This window comes from Paramormyrops kingsleyae, chromosome 24 (assembly GCF_048594095.1).
Source record: "Paramormyrops kingsleyae isolate MSU_618 chromosome 24, PKINGS_0.4, whole genome shotgun sequence".
NCBI lineage: Eukaryota > Metazoa > Chordata > Actinopteri > Osteoglossiformes > Mormyridae > Paramormyrops > Paramormyrops kingsleyae.
The window spans coordinates 12,449,047-12,462,411 of record NC_132820.1 but is presented as its reverse complement, the minus strand read 5'-3'; positions in this window follow the sequence as shown (position 1 = coordinate 12,462,411).

Below are 13,365 nucleotides of genomic sequence, written 5' to 3'. Positions count from 1 at the left end.
CCCCAAAGCCTCCTCACATGTTGAGCTCCAAGCAGCTTTTAAATGCTCCCACTCTTCGTTTATTGTCCATCCTTCCATCTTTCCAAGCTGTATCTCCGCGTTTTTCTTTGAGAGAATATCCTTAAACTGTTTTGCCACTTGAGCACTGCTGAGGTAGTCAGTGTTGTATTTCGCTCTTTGACCCTTTGCTTGATGATTTCTCTTCAGCTTTAGTTTGAATTTTCCCACCAGGAGATGGTGATCCGTGGCTGCGTTTGCCCCCCGTCTTGTCCTGACATCTTCCATAGTTCCATAGTCCATAGATCCATAGAACTTTTTATTGATACAAATGTGATCGATTTGGTTTTCTGTGACATGATCTGGTGACATCCAGGTTGTTTTGTGGATTGTTTTATGGGGAAAAACACTCCCCCCTATCACCAGATTATTGTTCACACAGGTGTCAGCAAACATCTCGCCATTTTCATTCACGGTCCTCACTCCATGTTTATCCATCACTGCCTCATACCCCTCATTTCGGCCTCTAATCTTGGCATTTAAGTCCCCCATCAGGATAATGAGGTCCCTGGCTCCAATGCTGCCGAGTAGGTGGTTTAGGCTGTCATAGAACCATAGACCTCATCATCTGCCTCGTTGGTGGATGCATAGCACTGGATTATGTGGGCTTTCACTCTCCTGTTGCTAGTTTTGAGGGTTGCTGAGATGATGCGAGAGCTGATGGGTTCCCATGCAGTTAGAGCGTTTATGGTGTCTGTTGTCCGCATGATGGCCACTCCCTCCGTATGGTTTGCTGCCTCCTCCTCATGTCCAGAATAAATAATGGACTGGCCACTGGTCAATCTGACCTCACCCGACTGCATCCATCTTGTTTCTTCCAGGCACAGGGCTGAGAGGTTGTAGCGCTCCATTTCCTTGCCAATGGTTGCAGCCTTGCCAGCCTGAAACATGGTTCTGATGTTCCGTGTCCCCACGAGGATGGATTTCCTTGTCACCAGAAGGCGTATCGGCTTACCAGCGCCCTTGTGGGTTTGGCTGGTAAGCGTCACAGTCCCCATTGCTGGGGCACCTTCTTCAGGCAGGTGTATGATTTGGTTTCTATTCGTCAATGTTTCTGTAACTGGAATGTTTTTTACAGGATGGGGTAGTTAACCTCATGCCCAACCCCCAACCTGGAGGGCCAGTTGCTGCTCTTTGTCTGGCCTCAAGTCTAGAAACCTGTCCGGCACGCAAGCAACCCCACCACAACAAGGTAGTAGCACAGGGGGTTGAGCAAAAGGTGGTGGCTAGTGAGATCTTCAAGGATAAGGACAGCTATGCACAGAGTGTTCCTAGGCTCTTTGTCAGCACCAGACTAAGTGAGAACTAAATATATCTCTGTCACACACACACACACACACACACACACACAAATACACACATAAACGCAGTCACATGTTCTTAACCAATTGCTCATTGGCTCCACCTCCTTCATGCTCCTGTCGTCTTATTGGCCACAGTTGCTCATTTGCCCCACCTCTTTTCCATTGCTGCCTCCTAAATGGCCATTTGTGGTGTGTGCCCTCCCTCAGACAGTGAAGATATCAAGCCCAAGGTGTTGCAGGTACTGGGTGATGACACAGTGCAGGTGAGTCCTGTAGCTGTCCTTGCTGTGTATGACGGTGATGTGAAGATGTTCACCCAACATTTTGTCGGTTTGTTTTTCTGCTTTTTTGGTATGGGGGTTGCACTCGCTGTAGTGGATTAGCCGCTCTGCAGTGTCAGTGTGTCCATGCATTTTGTGAGCCTGTCAGCGTGTGTCATCCCCTCCTGTCCCCTGTGACCTGCAGAATGGCGTGGCTGTGACCAAGTATGACCGGAGAGGCTACCGCCCACGCCAGCGCCAGCTCTTGCTTGGTCCCGCCTTTGCCGTCATTGTGGAGGAGGCTAAGCTGAAGCAGCACATCGACTACGAGATGCTCATTGGTGAGGGGGGGCATCTCACTGATCAGACCACAGCCATACGGCAGAGCTCAGCAGTGAGGGGCGGAGTCACACAGGTCAGGTTGATGGGTTTGTCTCCATCTCCGTCAGCTCCCTAAGCGATGGCATTATTGTTCTGCATTTTCCCTATGAGGAGAAGAAGCAGAAGGTAAGAGTCGGCCTCAGACCTGATCATGTGACACATTCTGATCATGATCATTCTGTCAGAGTCCAGCTCAGAGTGTAAATATGGACTCACACGTGTGACTTGCATTTGCACCTGCTTGTTGTGCGACTGTCCATCTTCAGAGCAAAAACATGTTTCAATTCAATCAGTAATTAAGAGAAAACTTCTTAATGGAGCATTGAAATTGAGCCAGAGAAACCGGCAGTTACAATCATCAGTCCAGCATTGCTACTGCACTTCCTGTTGTCTGCGTGGGTGAGATTGTTCTTCCAGGAGCTTGTGTTGCACTTTGGCTATAAGATGAATGAGTTACTATCTCAGTTATCTGGTATCTGCACAGAAATATACCTGCTTGTTAATCATCAATCAGCGAGCCTTTCTGAAAGTGATTTAAAAACTGTAATGTAACGTCACATAGTGTTACTGTAAACTACGTGAAGATGAAGGTAAATGACATACTGACACAGCAAAACACTACGAGAAGATGGAGTCGAGTTAGGAAATTACAGTTTAATGATTGTAAGTTTGCTGGTTTAGAGAGAAGACTTGGATTGAGAGATAGAGAAAGAGAGAGAGAGAGAGAGAGAGAGAGAGAAAACAGTGAAAGAGAGAAAGACAGAATGTTCCACTTGTCATGTTAGCAAAGCCTAACACACACACGGCAGAAGCTGCCCGTGTCAGTAACCCAGTAACCCTACCTTATCACTTACACGAGTATTATATTAATATTTAATATTATATTAAACACGAGGGTTAACTCTCATCCAACCAACTGCGGGCTGTAAATACCCTAGAGGTATATATATATTTGTCAATCAATCAACATCATTGTTTTCTATTTCTGTTTTGATGAGTGTTTTTTAAAAATACAAATGTTTATGGTCCCTGGCGACCCCAGTCAAAAGCGCCCAGTTCCACCTATGCAGTTCTGATAAACTGAACTATTTTTTCAGTTAATGTTTGCCATGCGTCTTAATTTAAAGGATTACACAGTATCAAGGCGTCTAGGGGCACTCTGCCAGTCAATTTGAAGAAGACAGGCAGAGATTTCCACATGGGCTCTGTAGACAACCTGACATACTGCTGTTCCTGAGGTAACACGATGTTTAAAGTCCATCCATCCATTTTCTGCAACCGCTTATTCTATTAAGGGTGGTAGGGGGTCCGGAGCCAATCCCAGACACTATGGGAGCAAGGCGGGGGACAACCCAGGATGGGGCGCCCATCTGCTATGTTTTAATTTATACTGTGCATAATTTAAAATAACCTTTACAGTTCCTGTTTGCTATGTTGCATATACAGGAACACTACACCCCCTGCCAATTAATGTTTGAGTATTAAATACCGTAGTATCATTAAGGAAGGTTTACTGTTGATCGGTTGAGATTACGGTGTTCATGTGCTTTATTTATTCATACCTCTTATAATGTAATGTATAATCAGTTATGCACCTGTAGGTGGTGAGCAGAAATACAGCCTTGCAGCATTCATCACAAGTTCATTACAACTATATGACCATAATGTTTTTTCCCTACCATATTAATGTGGATTTGGATAAAAATGTCTTCCTTTTAAATAAATAAAATTCATGTATATTTCTGTTAACCAAAGTCTCACTGTAGGTAACAAAGGAGAGACATTTTACACCCTCACAGACCAAAAACAAGGGGTTTTAATTGCCGAGTTCAACATGTGACAACAACACAGTAATGACTGGCTAAGATGTTTCTGTGACTAATATAAACTCACCGTGTTTAGGGCAAGTACAGCAGTATGCATAATGCATCAGGACTCATACTGAAATACCCTATATTTGGATATATTATGTAACTCGTGGTTTTGTAGGAATGTTGGTACCTTTGAGACACACATATACAAATATATCATATATGAATTTGGATGTGGCTACAACTGGAGAGGCTTGTAGTACATATTCTGCTAAATTTTTGTAATTGTTGTTGCAAATATTATGTACAAACCATGACAGAGACTTGAATGCATACATGGGTTTATATATCAGTTCATGAAATACATTACTGAGGAAACTGCGGTTGCTTTTACTCCTATTTAATACGATTAAGCACAAACACACATCACAAGGAAGAGAAAGTATTATTTATAATTATTTATACAGCACACAATGACTACATATAAAAAAATATAGCATAGAAAAATCCAATAATACTATCGGACAAAATGGCGATGTAACAGAGAGCGGTGAGTTGGAGACCAGAGTCTTGACCCCGAGGAGTGAAACATAATTAATTTCTCTGTTGTGTCGCAAATCTTACAAATACCCTACTTTTCAAAAATAAAAGAACTTACTTCCTCACGCATTTCCAAAAGGATGTTTTTGTCAAATCCCTCCAGCTCACTGGAAAACAACACATCAAGAGCACATATTACGGCCTAAATAAAGATATAATATAGGCATATAATATAAACAGTTCATGGTGCATCTCGTAATACTCAAGACATACCAAGGCCATGCAGAGTGCATACTGATAAAAGGGAGGGGAGGGGGGGAAAACACTTCAATACTTTATATCACAAGTGTTCAATTCAAGGTGGTCTCTTACAATTGTCACGCCCCGCTCGTCCGCTCCTCCCGTGTGCCACGCCCCCTCGTTAAACTAGTGTGGAATCCCGATGTCATTAGCTGTTTGCAGTTGTTTTCATTAGTCCTATGTATTTAAGTCCGCGTCAAAGTATGTTTCCCCAGTCCTGTCATTGAAATGCGTATTTATTGTATGTGCATTCATGCTGTTATGAGAAAAATTGCCGTGCATCTTAACATTTATGTGGATAATTTGTACTTCTTTCACATGCACAGTGATTTCTTGTCATAACAGTGCGAATGCACATAGAATAAATACGCGTGAGTGAGTACTCTATGAGTACTTTCATACCAGTTATATGCCCCCTGCATATGACAATTTTTGCATATAAAATAAAGGGCCGACATACGCAGGGTTGCCAACTTTGGTCAGCTGGTTGGCGTGAGATTTTCAATTCGATTTTAACTGGAATTTAACACGTATTTACAAGTATATAACAGTTTTATTACCTTGTAGTTGGAGGGTTTGCAAACTGCCCCAACGCTTTTGAGGTAGCCAACTTTAGGTTTAAAATGGATTAAGAGATTCGCCATAAGATTTCTTGCTGTGCGCGTTTGAGTCTGAAAGCCCGAGTCTCGCGCCAGATGTGTCAGAGTTGGCAACCTGCTTACGGCCGAATCGGACCTACGACCGGTCAGTCCGAGCCGAACGCGGCCGAAAGTCGCCGATGAGCTGCACAGGATCGCATTGTCTGTTATGATACGAATGGACGCCCGTGACAACAGCTTGATTACTTTTGAATCACATGCACTTATCTTCTCAAACTTCTTTCGAGATTCTTAAGCAGCGGTTGTATTTTGGAGACTTTAAGCATTCATAAAATGGAGAGCAAAGATATGAAAGTAGTTAAGATTATTATTAAAATTAAAATTAAAGTTAAAATAACAGCGAATGATTGTGAATCTTTTTCAGAAAAAAATCAGGAAAAGATCAACAGCGAGAAGAAGAAAGAAAAAGACGTGATGAAGATGGATGAGACGGACAAGCCTGGTTCGACACGGAGAGTGTGTGACATGCCGAAGGTAAAGCCCTGGCTTAATTAAGAGACCTTATTAGAACATAATTAGAGCATAAAATGTTCTAAATCAATAATCTTTCCTTGTCTTAAAACAGAATACTGATAAGGCTGTCCGTGGTCAGAGGGTTTGCCGATGGAGCGGGAGGGACAGGCCACCCCCACAGGAGCAAGCAGGAGCCACTAAGAAGAGGCCCCAGTTAAAGTACCTCCACGGCACGGACAGCAACAGCTCCTGCGCCCAGCGACCAGAGAGGGGCCAGGGGCAGCGTCAGCGATCCGCAGAGCAGCAACTTGTAGACAGGATACACGGACTCATGGGTTATGGCCGGAGACGGAAGACTGACAGAGACATTGCTGATGGACTTGTGGGTTATGGCCGGGGTAGGAGGGATGACAATAGAGACATTATTGCTGATGGACTTGTGGGCTATGGCCGGGGTAGGAGGGATAATAGAAATACTGTTTAGTTGTTAATGTAGATATAAGATAGAATAAGATAAGATAGGATAAAATATGCTAAGTTAACATAGGATAGGATAAGATAGGAACGGCTAAGATAAAATAGGATAAAATATGCTAAGTTAAGATAGAATAAGATAAGATAGGATAAAATATGCTAAGTTAAGATAGGATAAGATAGGAACGGCTAAGATAAAATAGGATAAAATATGCTAAGTTAAGATAGAATAAGATAAGATAGGATAAAATATGCTAAGTTAAGATAGGATAAGACATGCTAAGTTAAGATAGGATAAGATAAGATAGGAACGGCTAAGATAAAATAGGATAAAATATGCTAAGTTAAGATAAGATAAGATAGGAACGGCTAAGATAAAATAGGATAAGATATGCTAAGTTAAGATAGGATAAGATAAGATAGGAACGGCTAAGATAAAATAGGATAAAATATGCTAAGTTAAGATAGAATTAGATAAGATAGGATAAAATATGCTAAGTTAAGATAGGATAGGATAGGATAAGATAGGAACGGCTAAGATAAAATAGGATAAGATATGCTAAGTTAAGATAGAATAAGATAAGATAGGATAAAATATGCTAAGTTAAGATAGAATAAGATAAGATAGGATAAAATATGCTAAGTTAAGATAGGATAAGATAGGAACGGCTAAGATGAAATAGGATAAAATATGCTAAGTTAAGATAGGATAGGATAAGATAGGAACGGCTAAGATAAAATAGGATAAAATATGCTAAGTTAAGATAGGATAAGATTGGAACGGCTAAGATAAAATAGGATAAGATATGCTAAGTTAAGATAAAATGAGATGAGCTTTACAATAAACCATATACTTACTATTTAAACAGTGTCTTTGTCATCTTTTCAGTGTTGTGTCTGTCTTGGGTTGAAAATTTTGCATGGTTGATTTATATTTGGCACTTTCCTAAACGTCAATAAGCAGAGACGGAGGAAAGGGAGGAAGGAACGGTTAAGTAAAATAATAATAATAATTAATTATTAAAAGCACAGTGTTACTTTATTTTGACATAGAAAGGGTCATTTCAGTGTTACTACCACCTATGAATTAATGGCTGCAAATGTTGATGTTAGACGTTCCTGTAAATAATGCGGCGTAAGTTTCATGATCAAGACAGGGTGTTAGTGTGGAAAAAGCACAAATGTAACAGTATTTGAGGGAAGAGTGGGAAGGAGGGAAATGCAAGTAGAAGGAGGTTCCTCGAAGCTCCGAGATGTGCTTGGCTGTAATAAATCTGGAATATAGCTATATAACATAGTTTTTGATAACAACAGCATTTGTTCTTTAGGCAAAATGGCAAGCAGATCAGAACTGGCCAGATCTGATGCTGCAGGTTTTATTGAAAAGCAAAACAAAATTAAAAAGTGCTGAAGTTTGAATGACTGTGTATTTATTTCAGTTATTTTATATTGGGCTCAAGGATTGGTTTCATCATACAAATACAACATACATAATGTTTTCTTGAATTTACTGAAAAGTAAGTGATACCAGAATCAGAGGGTCAATAAGCTTTTAAGTAATAATGTGGATTGTGCTTGGGATAGAAGCTGCACGTTGTATTGAAGAGAAGTATAGATTTTCATTTGACAATATATGCAAATTAATTGTAATAATAATATTAGTAACATTCATCTTTAGATAACATTAATTACATAACTAATGATACTTTGAGAAAAAATGTTTTGTCATTATTATTTCGCTATTATCATTGCTTCTTACAGTAAATTATTCTTGATGCCCCCAGTCAGTAGCCCATGTTTATAAAATATGTGGGTAGGATGACGGTTAAACCCCCCCTGATTCACGTGCAGCATTTGATCACAGTTGATTGCATTCATGCTGGGAAGAGTCATCCCATCTTAGCAGAGTCGCTGCTGAAGCTGTGTGTGAGCTTATTCTCCAGGTCTGACTAGTCTTTGTGTGGCTGCCCACACTCCTGTCACAGTAGATAGTCCTGCCTGCCCTGCAGCTTAATCAATGAAGCGGCTCTTTCCTTGCATATAATTAATGTATCAGCTATGTACTTGCATCTATCACAGAAGCGGCTGCTTTCTTGCATTTGATCTACTACAGTTTTTTATAAGGTGTTTCCTTTGCTTTTGTCAGTCTCTGCCCGAATTCCCAAGTTTCTTTTGCAGTTTTTCCTGCTACCTCTGCCACAACTTCAGCTGCATTTTTTGCAGTCTCTCCTACACCGTCTGCAGTTCTGGCTCTTTCAGCCCCTCTCCTATGGCTCCTGCTGCAGCCGAAACCCCCGCAGTTACACCCACTATTCCTACTACTGCTCCTGCACTACAGATTTGTCTCAGTTTGACTGAAGGCTCATAGCAATGTGCTAAGATCAAGCCTGTCAGCAGGAGGCACTGTGAATGTGGTTATAATGAACACGAACATGCCATATTGCTGTGGAAATTAGGCATGTCTTGGGTGCAATTACTTTATGCTGTCAGGAGATGGCAGTGCAGAGCCACATAAAGCATAAGCACATGGGGAAGACATAGTGAGAGGTACTTATTTACAGTGGCGGATCTAGGATTTGTCTAAGGGGCCATCAAGGGGCCACAATATTCATAGAGGGGCCAAGTATTTGTACTATATCCTTGCACACAATCCATGGATTTGGTAAGGTTTATACATTTCACCAGTCACACCATGTTGAAACACTTTAAATAAAAAGGCTTACACAGTAAATCTCCTTACCAATTTTACATACATTTTACTGTACATAGACAAAATACTCACAAACACACACAGCATGTGAGAAAATCCAGCTTTGTATTCATTTTTTAAAAACCTTTTTACTTTTTCACAAATACTCTCTCTCACAATCACAAAGTTCCATGTGGGTGACTACTGTACATTTTGCTCTTCTAAAACAACATTCGTCAGTTTTTGTGACAGGAACTGAACCGTCTTACAAATTCATTTATGTCTAATGCTTTTGCTCGTCGGGACTCAATACTCAGCACCCAAGATGACTGAAACACTCTTCTGTCATTGTTGTTCGTAAATGATTTTTAATCAAACTTAGGGCTGAAAAGCTGGCAGACTCACTCTTTTGGCCAAAAACTGAATTCCCGCCTGAGACTGACCCTTTCTTTTCATACTCTCTATCACTGCCAAACATTATAATATTAAGATACAAATGCAAATTACAAAGAAGCACATGAATTAGCATTACTTTTATTAGCGGAATGCTAATGTTCATGTCTAAACTGTCATGGTTGCGGGCATCTCGGGCACGGGAACGCGGCATGGTGCGCAGAAAAGGCTCCAAGAACAAAAAGGGTTTATTACAAGAGACAGAAAAGCTACAAACACAAAGAAACCAAAAGGACCACGAGGGGTCAAAAACTAAAAAGGGATTAATTAGCAAAATTAATTAACAAAACCTAACTACACAACTAATACGGGGAATCGCAGAAACAAACCATGAAACACAAGTAATACAAATTAACTAACACGCCATCACGAACAACCTAGACAAAGACAATGAACCACTGGGGAACTGAACACAGGCAGGAACTAAAATACTAATGGGTAACGAGACTAACACAGGACAGGTGAGGCTAATTAACAAAACCAAGGAAACAGGGCACAGGTGAAACTAATGAACTCAAAAGGAACTGAAAACAGGGAAACTAATAACTAACCAAGGAAACAGATACTAACACTGGGGAATCTAAACAGGTAAAGACACAAGCAGAGGCACAAGGAACAAAACCAAAAACCATATACAAAATCACCAAATACAATAACTAGACAAACTCAACTGAAACACTAGGGAGCAAAATACAAAAACAGGAGGCAGGATTCAAACATAAGACAAGAGGGAACTCGGGACCGAGGGGCAAACAGACAGCACATGCTTAATACATTGAGCCACGAGACCAGACAGGAGACAGGGGAGAACAAGGACTGACGTGAAGGACGGAATGACCAGCACCACCTGCTGGTCAAACGGGGAAGGGGCACGGAAGGACCACAGTGGGGCTGACCCTGACATAAACACAAGTAGGTAGGGTGACCAGACGTCCTCTTTTCCCTGGACATGTCCTCTTTTTGAGACCTTCCTTGCGTCCGGTTTAGAAAATAATTCACTTTTTTTTATTTAATCACATTAGATGGCCCCACGTCTCAAAACCCAATGACAAGGTCCATCAACTCATCACAGAAGCAACACAGCAGCCAAAAGCCTTCTAGATGATTCTGATATAGCCAGGAAGTGATGAGCCTATCAGAGTCTGCTTCTTCCTGTTATAACCAATCACGACAAAGCTCATCCCATACCAGTGACTTCAACATTCCAGAAATAAACATTCACAGTGTTTCTGTCTAATAAGGGGTGATTTAAGTGTTATGAAATCTTCTTCTGAAAGATACCTAGGTGCATTTGGACTAGTTCTGTGATGAGTTTTGCTCCTAGGGGAACATGAGGGAGAAATACAGTAGATGGATCACCTCTGGGTTTGGGCAGAGAGGGAAATCTTTGCAGTTTCCTGTAGTCTAGTCTTCTATTACTTGGTGAATACGTCACATGATGGATTTTTGTAAACAGTGGTGGTCGCCCCCTTGTGTTAGCGATGGTGTATAGCATGTGCCAGGGCCAGTCCTTCTAATACCATGTGTCAGACTCTAGCTCAGAGTGTAAATATGGACTCACACGTGTGACTTGCATTTGCACCTGCTTGTTGTGCGACTGTCCATCTTCAGAGCAAAAACATGTTTCAAGTCAAGCAGTAATTAAGAGAAAACTTCTTAATGGAGCATTGAAATTGAGCCAGAGAAACTGGCAGTTACAATCATCAGTCCAGCATTGCTACTGCACTTCCTGTTGTCTGCGTGGGTGAGATTGTGTTGCACTTTGGCGAAAAGATGAATGAGTTACTATCTCAGTTATCTGGTATCTGCACAGAAATATACCTTTTTGCTAATCATCAATCAAGCGAACCTTTCTGAAAGTGATTTAAAAACTGTAATGTAACGTCACATAGTGTTACTGTAAACTAGGTGAAGAGGAAGGTAAATGACATACTGACACAGCAAAACACTACGAGAAGATGGAGTTGAGTTAGGAAATTACGGTTAAATGATTGTAAGTTTTCTGGTTTAGAGAGAAGACTTGGATCCAGACAGAGAGAGAGTGAGAGAGAGTGTTAATTGGAAGAGTGAAAACAGTGAAAGAAAGACAGAATGTTCCACTTGTCATGTTAGATTTAGCAAAGCGTAGCACACACACGGCAGAAACTGCCCATGTCAGTAACCCAGTAACCCGACCTTATCACTTACACAGCTGTGTCAATGAGCTTTTTAAGATTTATGTTCCTTTAGAAGTGTAATCCACTTTATGTCTAACCCACCAATCAGAGATATGCACGCATGCACCAATCAGAAAGCTGCACTTGTGCTTGCCTTCAGGTACACATACATCACATATGCAATCACGTATGTGTATATTAAACACTAGGGTGTATCCCTGTTCACTCTGATGTACCAAATTCAATACAGGAGAGACTTCATACTAATCTGTAGAAAATAATCTGAATAACCTATCAAGTCAAGAGCTTTAGGGTGAATTATCTAAATAAAAATGTAAAAGTGAAAGATTTTGCCTGACTTTCTCCAGCCTCGTCTGAAACATCTTGTCTCTATCTACAGACGTGTTATTATAGGTTATTATAGACTCCTGTCTTCAATCTGACTTTTGTAGAGTCACTGCTGATGCGTGATACAGATCTTTGATTACAGAGGGCAAAGCGTCAAAAGCACAAAATAATGACAAATTTGAGACATCAACCAACGTCAGCCAAATATCAACCAGGAGTCTGGGGGGTTCATCATCCTCTAACAAATCCCAATTACCCCATTCTCAAACCACATCTACCCCAGACTCACTCCAATTACCCCATTCTCAGACCACATCTACCCCAGACTCACTCCAATTACCCCATTCTCAAACCACATCTACCCCAGACTCACTACAATTACTCCATTCTCAGACCATATCTACCGCAGACTAACCCCAATTACCATACTCTCAGGCCAAATCTACCTCAGACTCACTCCAATTACCCCACTCTCAGGCCAAATCTATCTCAGACTCACTCCAATTAGCCCTCTCTCAGACTACATCTACCCCAGACTCACTCCAATTAGCCCATTATCAGACCACAACTACCGCAGACTAACCCCAATTGCCCCACTCTCAGACCAAATTTACCCCAGACTAGCCCCATTCATCACACACACAGACCGCATCTACCCCAGACTAACCCCAATTATCCCACCCTCAGATCACATCTACCCAAAAGTAACCCCAATTGCCGCACTCTCAGACCACACCTACCCCAAACTAACCCCAGTTACCCCATTCTCAGACCACATCTACCCCAGACTAACCCCATTTATCACACAGGCAGACCACATCTACCCCAAACTAACCCCAGTTATCCCACACTCAGACCACATCTACCACAATTATCCCACTCTTATATCACATCTACCCAAAAGTAACCCCAATTGCCCCGCTCTCAGACCACATCTACCCCAAGCTAGCCCCAGTTACCCTGCTCTCAGGCGACATTTATGCCAGAATAATCCATCTGGCCATAGAGTACTCAACATCTGTGGGAAGATGATTGGCAACCATTTAACCCTCATCCAACCAACTGGGGGCTGCAAAGACGTATATATTTTTTGTCATATCTCACAGGTGCTTTTTAAAATTCCAATTTTTTATGCATTTGTCAATCAATCAACATCATTATTTTCTATTTCTATTTTTAAAAATACAAATGTTTGTACAAATGTTGAACTATTTATTCAGTTAATGTTTGCCATGCGTCCTAATTTAAAGGATCACACAGTATCAAGGCGTCTAGGGGCACTCTGCCAGTCAATTTGAAGAAGACAGGCAGAGATTTCCACATGGGCTCTGTAGACAACCTGACATACTGCTGTTCCTAAGGTAACATAATATTTAAAGTCCATCCATCCATTTTCTGCAACCGCTTATTCTATTAAGGGTGGTAGGGGGTCCGGAGCCAATCCCAGACACTATGGGAGCAAGGCGGGGGACAACCCAGG